At 37.7% G+C, this 16952-nt stretch overlaps 1 protein-coding gene across 1 annotated transcript in view; it reads right to left on the reverse strand.

Moving 5' to 3' along the window:
* Positions 1–16952, reverse strand: part of PPM1L (protein phosphatase, Mg2+/Mn2+ dependent 1L) — a 312605-nt gene that overhangs the window by 97377 nt on the left and 198276 nt on the right. The window lies entirely within an intron of this gene.

Raw genomic sequence — 16952 nt, forward strand, 5'->3', positions numbered from 1 at the left:
CTTAAATGTCTTGGCCTTTATATACACTACTCTTAACTTTTTAGTGTTATCTGCTCAATGCGCTCCCAACCAGTAACATCTGAAATTACATGCAGTGATTTTCAACTAGGTAAGCATGCTTCCTTTGGAAGCAGGAAGGAAGGCATGTGTACTTTGAAAAAGACCTTCCCAAAGATTCTGATATGTTCTTCTGGTGGGCTGGAGGGATAGGATAGCACACCCTTCCCCCTCCTGACTGAAAGTCACAATTCAAGTTAAACAGAACTTTAAAGCAGAAAGTAACTGAAAGAGCAGCATATATGAATCAGAGGGATTCTGAAATTTTTAAAACATGTCTTTTGAGAATGTAAGAGTTTTACATCTCCTTGCAATGCAGTCCTGCATCACATGCATACAGTCTGAAGTTGATAAAATAAATGAAGGCATAAAAATATTATTTAAAACTATCCTCATGACCAGCAGAGAATTTAAGTAGAACAAACTGTTAAAAAGTATTGTTCCTAGGATATGGGCCTAAAAGACCCATCTACATAGTTGAAGTTTTGAAACAATTCCTGTACAGCTATTCATTGTATAACTTAAAACAAGTCTGAGTTAACACCACACACACAGACATAGATACATGGCATGTGCTCATCAACAGAGGTTTGTTTTATTTATTTGTAGAATAATTTGCTCTATAGCCTTTGGAAAAAATGAGATAGGTCTATATTTACTGACAAGAATGTCATGATATATTCTTAAGGTTAAAAAACAAATTTACAGAATACCGGTGATAGTATATCCTTTTTCTGGAAAGCATACATATATGCATATAGTGCATGTTTTATTATCACATATACAGGTGGGAAGATATGCACAAATACACTCAAGTTGTGGAAAGCACTTTTTACTCTCCATGTTTCTATATTGTTCCAATGTTCTTACACTGTGATTTTTAAAAATTATCTCTAAAATGTGTTCTTTTGTAACCTTCCTAGTTTTCCTTTTAAATGTCAGCACAATTTACGATGAAAATTAACTTGCCAGAACAATAATAACTGACTTCCCAGGAAAAGTCCACCAAGAAGTGGGGGAGGGGAAGTTCTACCAGTCCTCTGAGCCGCCACATATTGCACATGACACTTTTTATTTATTTCCAGATTTATATTTAGATTCCCTAAGTCAGTTGTTGATTAAATTACAACTTTAAAATAACACCAAACATTGTTCAGTTTCTCTGCTAGCCAGCTAGTGCAGAACAAATAAAATTATTCCATAAAGTATAAATGGACTCAGCACATTAGCATAATATATTTAATTCTAGTTTAATAACAATCTTCTCCTGATACAGAAAAATGAAGAGACACATAGCAGAGTAACTATTTTTAAACTCATATTACCTTGCTATCCAGTATAGCATATGTCTTTAATTTCTTTCTTTGGAAATAATCCACGAGGTACAAGAAATAATTTTATAATGCACATTTTACAAACACTGGTGCACTCTGTATTACTGAAAACATACATTCCCTTCCAATTGTGTCTACTGATTTAATTTCTAATTAAAATCATGGTATAGGTTTTTGAACAGGGACTGTACTTTTTTCTATATTGGAGTTATATTTTGGCATTTGATTTCTAAAACAGTATAACTTCATGTAGAGTTCTTTCCACTGGTAAAGATTCTTAAGAGGAACAGGAAGAAATAACTAGCAAAATACTAAAGTCTATCAAGATATTCCTCAGGAAATTACCTCTATACTGAGGTGATGTTCCAAATGTATGCAAATGGCAGCTAAACCCTATGTTCACGCATGAATCTACATTAAAAAAACAGGCTGTCATACAAATGCTATATGATCAAACTTATACGTGGGATCTGAAACAAACAAAAAGCACAGCAAACTCAAGATACAGAGAATAGACTGGTGGTGGTCAGAGGTGGGTAGGGGCGGCTGCAGAGAATGGGTGAAGGTGGTCAAAAGGTATAAACTTCCAGTTGTAAAATAAGTAAGTCCTGGGGCTAATGCATAGCACAGTGACCACAGTTAATAATACTATGTGGTATAATTGAAAGTTGCTAAAAGAGTAAATTTTAAAAGTTCTCATCACAAGAAAATAAAATTCGTAACAATGTGTGGTGATAGATGTTAATTATACTTACTGCAGTCATCATTTCACAATATATAAGAATATCAATTCATGTTGTCTCCTGAAACCAACATAACATGTCAATTATATCTCGGTAAAAAAACAGGCTGTGATTATTAACTGAGATTGGAATTGTTCCACAAATAATACATAATAGAGAATTTAAATGTAAAAATGTTACTAGAATTCTAAAAATGAAGTGAAAAACAAAATTATAAGATTACTTATCTATTCTATAATCAATGGTAAGTGCTACTGGAAGGTTAAATCTTAAATTGTATATTTTTATAATCAACCATGATCAGTATTTTGCATTTGTTAACATTATCGGTATCTTGCGCTTGTGCAATACTTTCACTTTTCTGAGCAATCTATGTTGTTATTCACAATAACTTCGAGTGAAAGTAGACAAATTATTGGTGTTGGCCAGTCTTTCACACCCTTCAGAGTTTGGCTCAAATGCTTAAACAATTAGTGAATACACCTAATAGCAGCAAACAGTTTTCTGAGTATTTACAAAGGTATTTGTGTAGGTATTAGTATTTGAGCTCCCTGGTTTGGCTGATACAAAGAGTGCATCTTACACATCCTTGTGTCCCCCCCACCCGGCATCTGGTTCAGTGCTCTGCACCACAGAAGCTTAATATCTTGAGTGTACACAAGACTGTGAAATAGCCTTGGAGAAAACTTTTGACAGTTCACAATTCCTTGCCTGCAATCAGAACCACTTTTCATGATTCCAGATGCGGCTAAGAGCCTGGTTTTCTACTGTCACATGAAACTACATTTGCTCATTAATTATCACTGATGCCATTATTTTATGAAAGTAAACAGCTAAACCCAAACGATCATTCACATACATGCCAAAGGGCAAATTGTGTACTTCACATGCAAAAGCTGTACATGAAGCTTTATTTAGTGCCTTCCTCTCCGTAATTGTTAGAGCTTCTCTACTCTTGCCTTTCTTTCTTCATTTCGAAATGGCTTTTATTTTGGTAAGGACCCGCTGCAGAATCATGTAGAATGGACCTCAGAACTATGCCCTGAGTTAAGGGTTGCCTTGTGTGTGTTACCTCTGCCTGGACTTTCCAGTTTGTGCTTGTGGAAACTGTTGAATAGCTTCCCCAAAGTACCCCAGGTGGTGGCAGAGAAGTCTCAGGGCAGAAAGTGGAAGCTACATAATGACACCTGAAAAAATGGTTAACAGCTGGAATAAAAAGATGAGTTAAAGCTTGTGAGGCAGGGCACAAAAGGTGCCCAATGCACCTTCTTACAGAATTTGCACACATGCCAATTTCAGTCTGGAAGATAGTAAAGGGCTACAGTAGACCCTGTACAAGGTACTCAAAAGGACAAAAGAAACAAAGCAGAATGATTAAGGATCTAAATCTGAGAACCTAGTAGGCAGAATGCTGATACTGGTCAATAGGCTAAAAAGAACTTACTATAGTGTTACGTTCCTTAAGAAATTACATATATGGAAGAATTTGGTGTGTCTGTGGGGGCAGAGGGCAAAGTATATTTTAAAAGCTGCTAAATGTTTTACAATCCACTTTAAAAAGTAACCCTGTTAGCCAGCCAATTCCAATTTACTGAGTGTCTGACAAGCAAAGCCATTAAATTCAACACTGTTGGGAGAACAAACCTCTGTCATAAAGGAACCTGAAATTTTAATGAGCACACAAAACCTACACATGGAATACGGGAAAAACACATTTTACAAAGCCATACAAAAAAGAGGCATGAAATGAGAAAATTAACATATTAATTTACTATATGAGCTATGTTAAGTGTTAAGAAGCCTCTAAAGGGAGAAATTAAGGAGAAGAGACAAGAAAAAATATCAGGGAATCTCTGGAATGTAAAGATCAGTTTTGAGGTAAGAGGCACTTTCTGGAGGACCAATCTAGAAAGTAGTGAATGTGAGTTCACAAGAAGAAATATTAAGAAATGAACTTGATAAAACTGGGAATAAGACTGCTGGCAGTTGGAGAAGGCTTAACTCACTGTTAAACCAGGGAGTTTTGATTTGTAGCTGGTAGTAACGGAAAATCTGCAACACCTTTAAGAATGAAATAAATGGTCAGATCTTGTTTGAGGAAGAATGTGCTTGAAGCTGAGTTTAAATGCACTAAAGTAGAGTGAAATTAAAGCTCAGAGACCAGTAAAAAGTCTGAAGGAAAGGAAAACTGGCCTTACACTGTAGTTGGAGAATAAACTGAACAATCTCTTTGGACAGAATGTGAAAAAAAAAAAAAAATGTAACAAAATCTCATACCTTTAATCTGGTAATTGTCTTTCTAGGAATTAATTTTAGAAAAATTTAAAGATGAGTATAAAGACTTGTGTGCAAACATGTTTACCAAGGGAGACATTATTCATGAAAATTAGTCTTGAAATTGGTTGATTAAATTATGGAACATCCATGTAATAGAATACAATGTAGTTCTTAAAACATGCTATGAAAGGATACTAAATTATATGAGGAAATGTTCGTTATGAAAAGCAAAACAAAGTTGTGTATGAGGAACATGTATGAGGAACAAATAGACTAAATTATATTAATTATATCATTAGAGTAGTAAGAGTTTGGGTGATACTAGTTTTTTTCTCTATGTAGTTTTCTGCATCTCCCAAATTTTCTAAAATAAAAATAATAGAAAAATTATTGACAATTTTCTATGTGTCAGGCACTGTGCTGAATGCTTTACACGTATTCATGTACTCAATCCTCAAAAAGCTGGTAGATTTTTACAGATGAGGAAATAGGCTCAGAAACGTTAAGTACGTTAAGTAACTTATCCCTGGTTCTGCAGTGAGTTGGTGGGGCAGGAAACACCCACTTTTGAACCAGAAAAGAAAACATACCTTTTTTTTTTTTAAACGAAGGCAATGCCTTCTGTGGTCTTTGCTTTGGAAAGTAAAGCAGCCCCAGGCTAGGCTGAGAACAAAAGAGCACAGGAGCAAAGCTTGGTGACAGATGGGAAACAAAAACACGTAAAAATGGTTCTCGATGTTGCAGAGCTGAAAGCTGAAGGTGGTGGTGGTGTTACTGAGAGTAATGGGAAAACTGAGTAAAGTGAAACATATCAAATTTATTTTTGAACATTGAACTACAAGCCTGAAAAACTACCCACTGCTCTGTATTGTATGGAATATCCATCACCAGCCCTCAAAAAAGAAAACCTCCACAAGGAAAAGGCATTAAACTTATTTTATAGAACTCCAAAGAAAAATACCAGACTAATGACTTTTTTGGTTACAAGTTCCAGGGCGGCAAAAGCTATTTTCAAGAAAAGATATTAAGTGATATTGAATTAAATTCTAATAGAGCCTCCATTAGAGAAAGATCACAAGTAAATGAGACCTATGTTCAATCACTTAGTATTTTTCTCTGGGAATTTGCAAAGGTCAAGTTACTACTCATTTTGAACTTCAAAGGACCTAAAATAGAAACAGGCTTCTGATGCCCTTAACTATGCAAGTATGCCTTACAATTTTATTTAACTTTTCTTATTTCAGAGTTTTTTATTTTTGTCCCCTTTTTAATCAAACATTCCACTTTATTACCAATTCAAAGAGTTTATAATATGCAATTTAAAGTTTAAAAACTGTAGGTAGGGTATTCAAAAGCAAGCTCTTCCTATACTCAATAAATTCTTACTTAGAAGGTATTTTTAAAACCAAGGAATGGATTTTATCATTAAGCTTGCAATGAGTTTGTGTTATAAATGTTGGTCCTGATGCAAGGACCCAATTTCAAGTCAACTTTGAAAAAAATCATCAGATGAGATTCTAAGACTACAAAATCTGGGAGATAGATGCATCTTAAGAAGAAATGCATCTGTTTTTGCCTGAAGGATGGTCTAGAGTATACTTTGCTAAGATGAAAAGTAGTTTCAGAATTTTAATATGTTTTAAATTCTCTGATTTTATAAATTGCCCTCCCTCCCCCTTCATTTTATTTAATGTGTGCGTGCTTGTGTTGCGTGCATGCGACACACACACACACACACACACACACACACACACACACACCACACACACACACACACACACCCTCCACAGTTGTAATTTGGCAGAAAGAAATCCTCGAGCTCCACTGAAATGAATGGGACAAATAATTGATGGCATGCCTTTCTGTTTATATTCACACCACATACATGCCTGGCTGGGCACACACTGTGCTAGCGCTTCAGATATGAGTGTTGGTTGTGAAAGGACACAGCCTTCTAAAACTGGATCAAAAGGAGGCTGAAGCAAAGGGGCTGGTCCTTGGACCCACGTAAAGGGTAAAACCAATGCTGACCTCACACACAATAAGGTGACAGATCTGGTGCTAAGGGCATCGGATCAGTGACCCTCTGGGTGAAAAGCAGCCCTTGGCACTGAGGAAGCCATACCAGAGAGATAAGATGGGAACAATTCTGCAAATACTGAGTAGGAAAAGAGCTAAATTTGGGGCCACAGCAACCCAGGGATGACTGCTAGGTATTCACAAGATAAAGGAGAGATCATAAAGGAGATTCTTCAAAACTCCTTACACGGGAAAATAGAAGCGAGAAAGGAGTCATATTTTTACCGCAGACAAGGTTTGCCTGCCCTTGTAGGGAAGTGTCTGCATGTGCTGACTGGGCAGCAGCCAGCACACAGACCACACATTCATTTACTTAGGTCCACCTCAGAATCCATCTTTCTTATAGTAACATAGCAGTAATTTCTGACAACTGCTCTTTGATTCCAGGCACTTTACAACAAAATCAGAGCAAGTGCCCTCACCCACCAGGAAGAGGACATGAGGCAAGGGAGTTGTTTCTCTCTTGCACCTGCCAAGTGCATCATTTCTTGCCATTTTTAGCTTCTGACACTTCTAACCTGGAGGGGTTACTTAAATAAGAAAATCATCTTTGAGAAGAGGATCTTGCACTCCTGCATTTATAATTTGGACCCAAGAAGGTGAATTTGGTTCCTCCAAGAGAGATAGCATCAGGAAAAAGTCCCATCTTAAACCAGAAATATGGAAATAAAATTCTATGCTTATTACAGAGATTGGAGGTTGTTCTGGAGAACCAAAGCTGTGGATGTGCAAATGCTAGTCAATTGTGTGGCAAAACGACCACCACCACAGAGGGCACAACACTCAGTATGTGAGGAACTCAAAATCATACCCTACTTAATATGGAGATTGAAGTTTTTACTTAATTTAATTGTAAAGGTGATGACAGCTATGTTATAGATTATTCAGGACTGTTCCTCTGGGATTCCTCAAGTGACAAACCTTTAATAACTTTATAAATCATCTGATCCATATTTGATCTAAGGCCATATTTATGTGGTAGCACCAAGCATGCCACAGTGTGAAAATACAACTCAAATTCCCCTTCCTGAATGATGGCCTCCCAGACTGCAGATAGCTGCTTTTTATATATATAAACTAAATTACTTACTTCCTTTATCTAGACCCATATTCTCTAACTACAGTAAGATTTAATTAGGCAAGATATCAAATACTGCTTAGCCACATGTTCCATTTTCCTAATCCTGTTTTGGTCAAATTTATATTAAAACTCTAAGGGATTAAAAAAATTAACTGCTTACAGTCTGAAGAAAGTTGAGGCTATTTCCCTACTACCAAAGTGATGATTAGTGAATTCTTTGCCCCTCACCTACCACCAGAGAGTCAGGGTGATGAGGAAATACTCAGAAAGTTCTCAAATCCCACCCCCTCTTGGCAGGTGTGGTGAGAAGCCAAGAAAGCCAAGGAAACAGGGTTTCTATTGAGGCTTCAGAAATATAAAGGAATCACAAGGTGCTTGGGACTGAAACAATGTAACAATGTATTCCCCACCCCCAGCCCCACCCACAATTGGGACTCAGTGGTATGGAACAGCTTGTTAAACATAGTCATGGAAGCCCATTAGTTTATAATACAGTCTCCAGGTAACCTTTACAGAGATAGATTAAAATGTAACTAAGATCCTGAATGCACCTATAGTGACCTAATAGCTCCTCCTGCAACAGTTTCTAGGTGCTGAGTCCTCCTTTAGCTTGGAGTAAATGTATAAAAGGCATGGCCCTGCTGTGCTCGGCGCTCAGACCTTTGGAGATCACTCTCCTCTGAGCCCGCCGCTGTAAAATAAACCCCCACCCTCCAAGACTTCCGAATGCCGCTTGGTTCTTCCATCAGCGATCCAGTCCAGGTTTTCCGGTTTTCTGTAACAAGGGGACTAGGCTATATTAGTTCTTTTAATTTTTTTTTTAAGGCTCACATATACCTCTAAATCTCCTGAGAGATGGCAACATAAAAACAGCCTACCAGCAGACTTTCATAAATCTGTTGAGAAAACAAGCAGCACTCAGCCATAGCAGTCTTGTTCAATTTTCGTGATAGGTGAGTTCCTATCACTTCAGCAGTTAAAGAAAGAAGAAATCGCTTCACATTCTATATACTCGCAATTTATAGAAGAAAAATGCAAGGTAATGTTTGTTTACACAGTGGTAAAATGTTTCAAGTGCTATACAAATGTGTACTAGAAAGTTCCATGCAGAATGCTAACTGAAAATGCCCTTGGTGATTCAGGGAGCAATGGGACCAACTGTCATGAATGAATTATATAACACTCATGAGTTATTAATCAGAAAGAACTCTGTAGCTATGACAATAGAGCAGCCCCTCAGGGAGGCAGCCAAAACAGAGAAAATGTTCCTTGACTGGCAATAGGGCTAGAGAACCCCTCTTGGGCTTCACTTGGCTTCTGCTCTACAGCTACCTGTCAGACTCTGTAGGGATCGTCTTCACAGAGGTGTCGCTGGAGTGGCAGGGGAGCTGAAGGCCAGTGCCAGCTGGACTGATGACCCCAGCCTGACCTGACTTTTAGAAGTGCCTTCAAAACCAGCTCATATTTATGCTCCTTCCATGTGTCACATGGGTGTGGAGAAGGGCCCATCTTTCTGTCGAGGAATCCAGTAACTGTCTTTAGTGTAATCTGAGTGACCCAGAGAGGATCCCTGCCCCTAAATCATTTTTCCGTTTGGCTTTCTTTGATACCTGAAATTCTGTTATTACAGTTTTAAAACTCTGGTTTATGCCAGTTCTTCCCCTATCAAAAGGCAAATGTTTTAAGGAGGAGTAGTACACTAAGAAATGTTCAGTCTTGGTGTGGACAAATTGATCAGACTTTTACATATAGAGAGGTAAAATAAGAAGCAGTAAAACACCCAGAGAAATTCCTGGGAATAAGGTATAAAGTGGGAAAGTGAAAGTCAGTAAAGACAAAAGTTGTCTATTCTGAAGTTTAAGCCTGTGTGGAGGGCAACACAAGGATCTGCACTGCTTTAAGGTTTAGTTTACTCTTCTCCATCTCTGGCTCCACTACAAGACCTACCATCAAAACTTTTTGGAGCCTAACCCAAAAAAGAAAACTTAATTTGTTCCTTCTCACACATAAGTAAAAAAAGAATGCATTCAGTAGCATCTATTCCATGTACATAGTTTTAAAACTTCACTTATACAGATGGGGTCACTGCTTAGGTTTCAAAAGCAGTTTTCCAGAGCAGAAGCCATTGCTCACTGCCCTGTACCGCCACAGCACCAGCCTTAGTTCAGACCTGTGCAGCTCTCCATCATTTCATACCATCTCCAGCTGGTCACGTAGGTGCTTCCTCACTAGTTTATGAGCAACTAGCAGGTAGGGCAAACGTTTTTCCACATATACGGGTTTCCCTAGTATCTAACCCAATGTAGACATGCTGGAAGAACAAAATGAGATGAGGATGCTTTAAAACCAGGCCTAACACTTGATGGCTGTTAATTCTATATGACCACAAAGGGAAAAGATTAAAGCACTAGGCCCATGGTGTATCTATCACTCTGACATTTGCCCCTCCTTTGCCATAAGGCATATAAATGCCATTTTACACTATTTTACATTCCTTGCAACAAACCTTGTTTAATAACACAGGAAACAGGACAGCTAGTTTGGATGGAGTCAGAGTTCCTTGTAAGAAACGGTTTCCTGTGATTTCTGTGTAATGTCGAACATAAATGAAAATCTGGTGAGAGCCATGGTTCCTCTTCTCAGAAACACACACACACACACACAGTATCTAGTATTCCATTTCAGGACCCCAACTACGAAGTCCACAAACCAGGTCACACTGCAGCCTTATGAGATCGGCATGTGGGAAGATCCACACTAGGTACAGGGCTTTAATTTTCTCTACCAAATTCGGGAGTTGGACTTGATCAGTGTTTCTCACCAGCGTTACCACAACCAAGTGCTTCTGAACCACCTGAAGGGGGTAGGGGAGTCTTCTTCAAAAAGTCAAATATTGGTACTGTTCCATATTTAGTAAATCAAGCCACCAGTTTGTACCCCATAGAATTCTTATTTTATAAGGTCTACGCATGTGTGGTTTCACAAAGCTATACAACAAATTCTGATGTGTATCCAGAGTTGAACCAGGCCCTCCACAATAACAGCCCTCTGCATCCCCCAGGACTCAGTTTGGCAGGTAAATATTTTTAATTCTTGTCAAAACCTTGACCGTAGGCTACACGGCTTGTCTACCACCCTCAATGCTACAGGCTTCTCTTATCATATAAAATCGCCAATCTGTTCAGCATTGGAAAGGCTGAGCCCTCTCCGAAGCAAGCTTACTGCCCTTGAGTACTTCTGCTGCTACGAGCACCTAGAATGCTTTTCCAACAGCCTGTGAGCAGCCAAGCGAATCTCAGCAAGCTGTGTGAAACAGGCCACAGATGACCTGCAGCAAAGCACCTTGACAACACAGTGATTTCCTCAGGACCATGCCCAGGCATGGTCAGCGTACTGACCTGACCTCCGCCAGGAACCACTAGGGGAATTTCGAAGCCTGGAGAGTTGCAGTGAAATGCAGCAGAAGGAAAGCAAATCGTGATGCCTAACTTTGCACACAGGGTTTGAAAGGGTATCTTATTTTAGCAAGAAGAAAATGGGAAACCTAATTGCATGGAGAAGCTGTAATTTCAGTAGTGAATGCACCTGTTGTGTAAATAGAAAATGACATGTTTTAAAATTTGAATGGGCACACGGTCCATGGGCTTTACGGAGAAAAATACATCCTTTCCCAAGTGCTGCCTCCAGTCCAAAAGACAACAGGTAGATGAGCAGACATGCAGTCAGGAGCTAGAATGACATATCCTTCCATTAACATTTATTGTCTAAATACTAGGAGGCCCCATGCTAGTTGGTAGGAACAAATGGGAGGTGAAAGGAGACATGTCTCTGCTCTCACGGTGCTTATAATGGGAAAATAAAAATGAACCAAACAGTCTCTTAAGTAGGTATATGAATACAACCAGAAGTGCTCTAAGGAAAGGAATGAGGTTCTTTGAAGGGATATAACAAATGAAGCTAAGCAGCCTGGTGGGGAGAAGGAGGCTTCCCTGAGACAGTGATGCTTGGCTGAGATCTAAAGGATTAGGGGGTTCACAGGTAAGGAGGTAAGGACTAAAGAGTAAGAAGAAATCAATGCAGGCAGTAAAGAGAGCTTATTTTATTGATCTGAATTTTCTAAAATGTGGATAAATGAGAGTCATGGGTGAATAAAAGTTGCAATTTTACAGGAGGGAAGGTTTCAAGGTGGACTTGTGCCCTGAGGTGTTAGACACCAGCCCCAGGATCTGCTGAGGCCTGTAAGGAAGGAGCCACATGCACTCGGTACTCGCCCAAATCAGCCAGTAATAACTTTCAGCTGTAGGCGGAATATTAGCGTCTGCACTTGTCATTAAAATGGCTTTCTTGTAAAGAACCTGAGTTAAGAACAATGTTGGGCCCAACAAGTTCTTGACCTCCCAATTAATGCCTTGTGTCATTTTCATTCTTCCTTTTTCTCACTTAGTCCTCACACTGTTGTCCATCTTTGTTTAATATAGAAAACTGGCAAAGGCTTTGCTCTCCTTCCACATTACTTTCAAGTATTAAGTTTACACCAAGTTTTGACCTTTTTTTGCAATAACATACAGTTATGACACTTCTGGGTGTCTTACATTATTCTTTTTTTTTTTCCCAAGGCAGAAAAGATGTTTGTTTAATGGAGAAAACTGTAAGCTAAAATAACATCAACTGATAAGCATAAACAGGATTGGAAATTATTCATCCCAAATTATAAAATTCTTGCCCCAAAGGTCAGAGAAATGAAAGTAAAATGAGCTTCCCTCTTTAAAGAAAGGTAGGCAAGTTTCCTCAGTAAGGTAAGAAAGAAGCCCAATGGTCTCTCCAGTTCAAATCCCCCTTCATTATGCTCCTGTGTGGATACATGGTCCCATTCCATGCAGAAAGTTCTCCACCAACAAAAGAATAGAAAAAAAAAAAAGCCTCAAATGTATAGAGCAGTTTAGGATTTCCTACTGGGAGAGACTTAATTAGCAAAGATAAAATCTGTATGATCCAGAAAACATTCTGGTCTTCAGTTTTCCACCCACCTGAGAGGAAGTTAAGGAATATAATTGACCCTCCCAGATGGGCTGGCCCAGCTCTTTAGCAGGCATGTATTTGACAGCTACCATTTATTCAGTACTTACTGTGTACCAGGTACTCTGCTTGGTACTTTATACAAATTATCTCACGAATCCTCACAATCCCAAACAGAGGTATGATTATCAATGTTTTGCAGATGTGCCCCAGCACACCTCTCATAGTCTTTTGCTCCTCAACAAAATCTAGAGTTTCACAAATATTTTGTGTAGGCAAGTTTTAGCAATTTGGGGCAAAGAAAAAAAAAGATAATTAAACTGAGATGAAGACAAGAATAATTTGAGATACAAGAAAAAAAAATTCTTTTTTTTTTTTTGTTAGAGATGAATTAAAAACTGAGTTCCCTGGCACCCAAAGCAAAGATATAAAAGCAATCACCTGCAGAAGTCATAGTGTCCTTACAATAAATTTTGGAAGGATCAAAATTATGTGTGTGGCAGACATTATTAATCAATCAAAGAATTATTTGCCATTGAGCTCAGGCCCACCATGAGAATCCTTCTCAATACAGTATTCCAGGAACTGCCAATCAGTCAAAGTTAGCACATGAGATGAAACTTGTTTGTAAGCCTTTGTCTAAATCCAGGGTGGCAAACTATAGCCCAGACACCTGTTTTTGTAAATAGAGTATTACTGGAACACAGCCCCACCCAATTATTTAATATTGTCCATGGCTGCTTCCAAACTTCAATGGCAGAGTTGAGCAGTTGAGACAGAGTATGTATAATATACAAAGCCTAAAATATATACTATATGGCTTTTTATAGAAAGAATTTTGATAAACCCTGGTATAGATGAATAGCCAAATTAAAGCAAAATTAGCAGACATGTGTGTGTGTAAATATACATAAACATAATGGGTTCCAGTTGTATAAAAAATAAGTTGTACAAAGTTGTCACCTTGAAAAAGTTCACAATCTAGCTACAGAAATATTATCTCCAAAGAGATAATCACAAAGCAATGTGATAAATTCTGAGTACATACAATTTATTATGTGAGCCCAACAAAGTGATTTAAAAATTTCAACAACCCAGAGAGATTTCTTAACATTCTGTTGCTTTCCACTTGATCATACAAACTAAAGAGCCAGGAGCAGCCTTAGAAATTGCAGCTCTGTAACAATCCTCAGAGGAAATGGATGGATAAAAATGCAGCCAGACATGATAAAAATGCCTGCTTTAACTTGACATAACATTAAAAATGAAAAGGTCATTAGGCATTTTGAAAACAATGGGCAACTGCCGATACCCCATAAAAAACTAACTTGAGCAAATTTGGATTCTCAAAACTGTCATTTGTCAGGAACCATATAATCACAAGAAAATTAACAAGGTTCCAAGGAGACACGTAAAGTCTCAATTAGGATTCACAGTAGATTGGCAGGAAAAAAAAGTAAGTTTGTAATTCTTGTAATCCACAGGTGCTTCAACCTTAGAAAATAATGAAGTGCTTAGTGAGGGCTGGCGTGTCTGAAATGGCAATCGAAATTCATCTGCTGTGGAGCACTGTCCTGCCTCTACGTCCTATAACCAGGTAGTCCCCGAGGAAGACCAACCCAAAGACATTGGTGCAACAAGCAATTTCCAAATGTCATAAATCTGTATGGATATTGTCAGACTAGAAAAAATATAAACTTTGCCATAGAAACATTAATTTCCTTTCATTCTCCAAGATAGTAACTATGATTCTTCTTCAAAACAGTGTGTTGATCTAAGTGCCTAGAATAAAGAAGTCATCACATAAGCTGACGTGAATTCTGAGACACATTCAACAAATAAGTTTTCTTTTCTAACACAAATTATATATCCACATTCAAGCAATTAAAGAGTAAAAGTTAATAGAACTTTAGAAGACAGGTGGCTGGACAATTTTGCTTTGAGTAGCTGTTTATAAATTAAATGAGTTCTCAGCTCTGTTTGAAATCTTCCCTTCAAGAGCTATACAAAACAAAATTTTATATATAATACATTTTAATAAAATACTTTAATGGTATCATTCCCAAGAACTAGGTAAATTCTAAGGGTCCTTTCTTCTTCAGTTAGAGACAATAACTTTGACATATATGTGTGTCCTATGTAATTTTTCAAATGAAAGTTGTATAAATGATAGCTCAATTCCGTAATACCTCATTTAACAAGTGCCATCAGGGAATGAAGAGTTCCACATAAGTGAATGTCCCCTTTAACTTAAACTTTACTACTTTAAATGGTATCAAATTATTTTAACCTGTTTCAATGGAAATGTTTCTAAAGTAAAACATGTACTTCCACAGTTTTTCAGAGTGAATGCACTGAAGAAAATCTAGCATTTGTCTGATGATTTAAGGCCATCTTCTGTAACATGCATGTCTCCTGTACTCAAAGTTGGTTCCCACACCACATAGCCTGATCACCCTGAGCAGCTCTGGTTCTCCCTCCATGGACAGATAATCCTGCTTCTAAGCGGCTATTCTATACACAGTTAGCTAGCCTACAGACAAAAAATGCTTAATCTTCGTATTGGAGAAAGGTGCATGGGCTTTGTGATTGTCATTTCCTCTTTAGTCCTTTTTTTGCTTACTTCCGGTTCATTATAGTGCTTCACATGGTTGGAATGGGGTTGGGCGGGAGACCACAGGACTCAACCTCTATCCTTCAGATACGTGGAATAAGAAGTGAGAAATGTAAATACTGAATGCATATCTACTTTTTACTAGAAATCATAAAGAATTCCCCTTTGATTCATATACTCTAAGAAAACCCATCAAAATGGCATGACTAAAACTAATCACTTTATACTTATGCTTATAATGTACATGGATGGATCAATGAACATAAGGAACTCTTATGAAAATCTAAATGATTTGTCTTATGAAAGTTATATAGCTTTATACTATTACCTAAATATTCATTATTTGAGCCAAAATTAAAAGTATGTCTTTCATCTCTAGGTTTTCAGCACTTTCCCAATATCAGGCATCAGGCAGGTACTTAATAAATGCTTGGTGAATGAATGAATCAAAAGACATAAATGTCACACAAATATGTAAAAGATTCAACATCCAAATTTTAGATAATCAGTTTATCTTAAAGCATTTAGATTACTACATTATATATTTCTCCATTTTATAAGAAAAAATATGTAATCTAGGAAATTAGAGCTATATACACTGGATGAACTACTTGCTCTAGGACCTCTGTCCCTGGCTTTTACTATTCTCCGTATGAGCTAAAGCAATTAGAAAAGCAATTAAGGTCTGGAAATTTCCTAAAGTCATACATTTTAAATACTTTTATAAACAAGTATTATCAAACTTTCCAGTTTCACTCTATAACAATACTGGAGCAGGTAAACAATATAGTTAGTTATATACATCTTATTAGCCAAACTAAATGTTTTCAAACATTTCTCATAATTGACCAACTTCTTAAAATATTAAGAAACCTAATGTGCATGAATGAAAGAACAAATACCGGGGAGTTTCTCCTAACTATGCTTCTGGAAACCCCCGTGAAACCGTGGAAACTTGCACATTAATGAATACTTATCTAACTTCACGTGTTTTGGGTTAAGCATGCACCTGTAGTTACCTTTTTCTCCACCAGATGGCATCGATGAATCAAGCGAAATTACTAATTTCCTTCATATTCAAGAAGGAAACTGAATAAATGTAGTAAAGAACAGTTGTCCTCTTATCTACTAGATGAGTAATTGTTAAAATTCAGTTAGAAAAGCAGGTGGCTGCCTGTACTGGGTTACAAAGCAAGCCTAGTAATTCATTCAATTATCATTCTTCCAATATTTATTGAGTGTTGACGATGCTCCTAGCATTATGCTGAATACAGAGAGTAAAAATAAAAGAGTTCTTGCCCTCAAAGAGCTTAGGATTTAAGGAAGCAGATGCGTGGTAAAGAAACAACTACAAAAGACTGCAACACCGTGTCAGAAGAAGTTGTGGGCTGAATCTTCAGAGATGTAAGGGATGAGAAGAACAATGGGCTTGCGTAGCAATCCAGCAGAGAGCACAGCCCACACAAAGGCAGAGGCCTGAAAAAGCCTGGTATGTTAGGGGCTAACATTGGGTTTTAGCCCTGGAGTGAAGAGTGTGCATGTGTGTTTCAAAGGGGAGGGAAAGGTGGAAGAAACGGCAGAAGATGAACTAGCAGGCTGGAACCATGTACATATACACAGGAATTTTAATTCTATGATAGTAAATAGCAATTGCTAATATTTACTGAAACTTTCCTATAACGCTGAATGCTGGGCTAAACACTCAAACTCATTATCTTATTTATTCCTCGTAATGACTTGCAACAATATAT

The sequence above is a fragment of the Manis javanica genome, chromosome 3 (genome assembly GCF_040802235.1).
Source record: "Manis javanica isolate MJ-LG chromosome 3, MJ_LKY, whole genome shotgun sequence".
In the NCBI taxonomy this organism is placed as follows: Eukaryota; Metazoa; Chordata; class Mammalia; order Pholidota; family Manidae; genus Manis; species Manis javanica.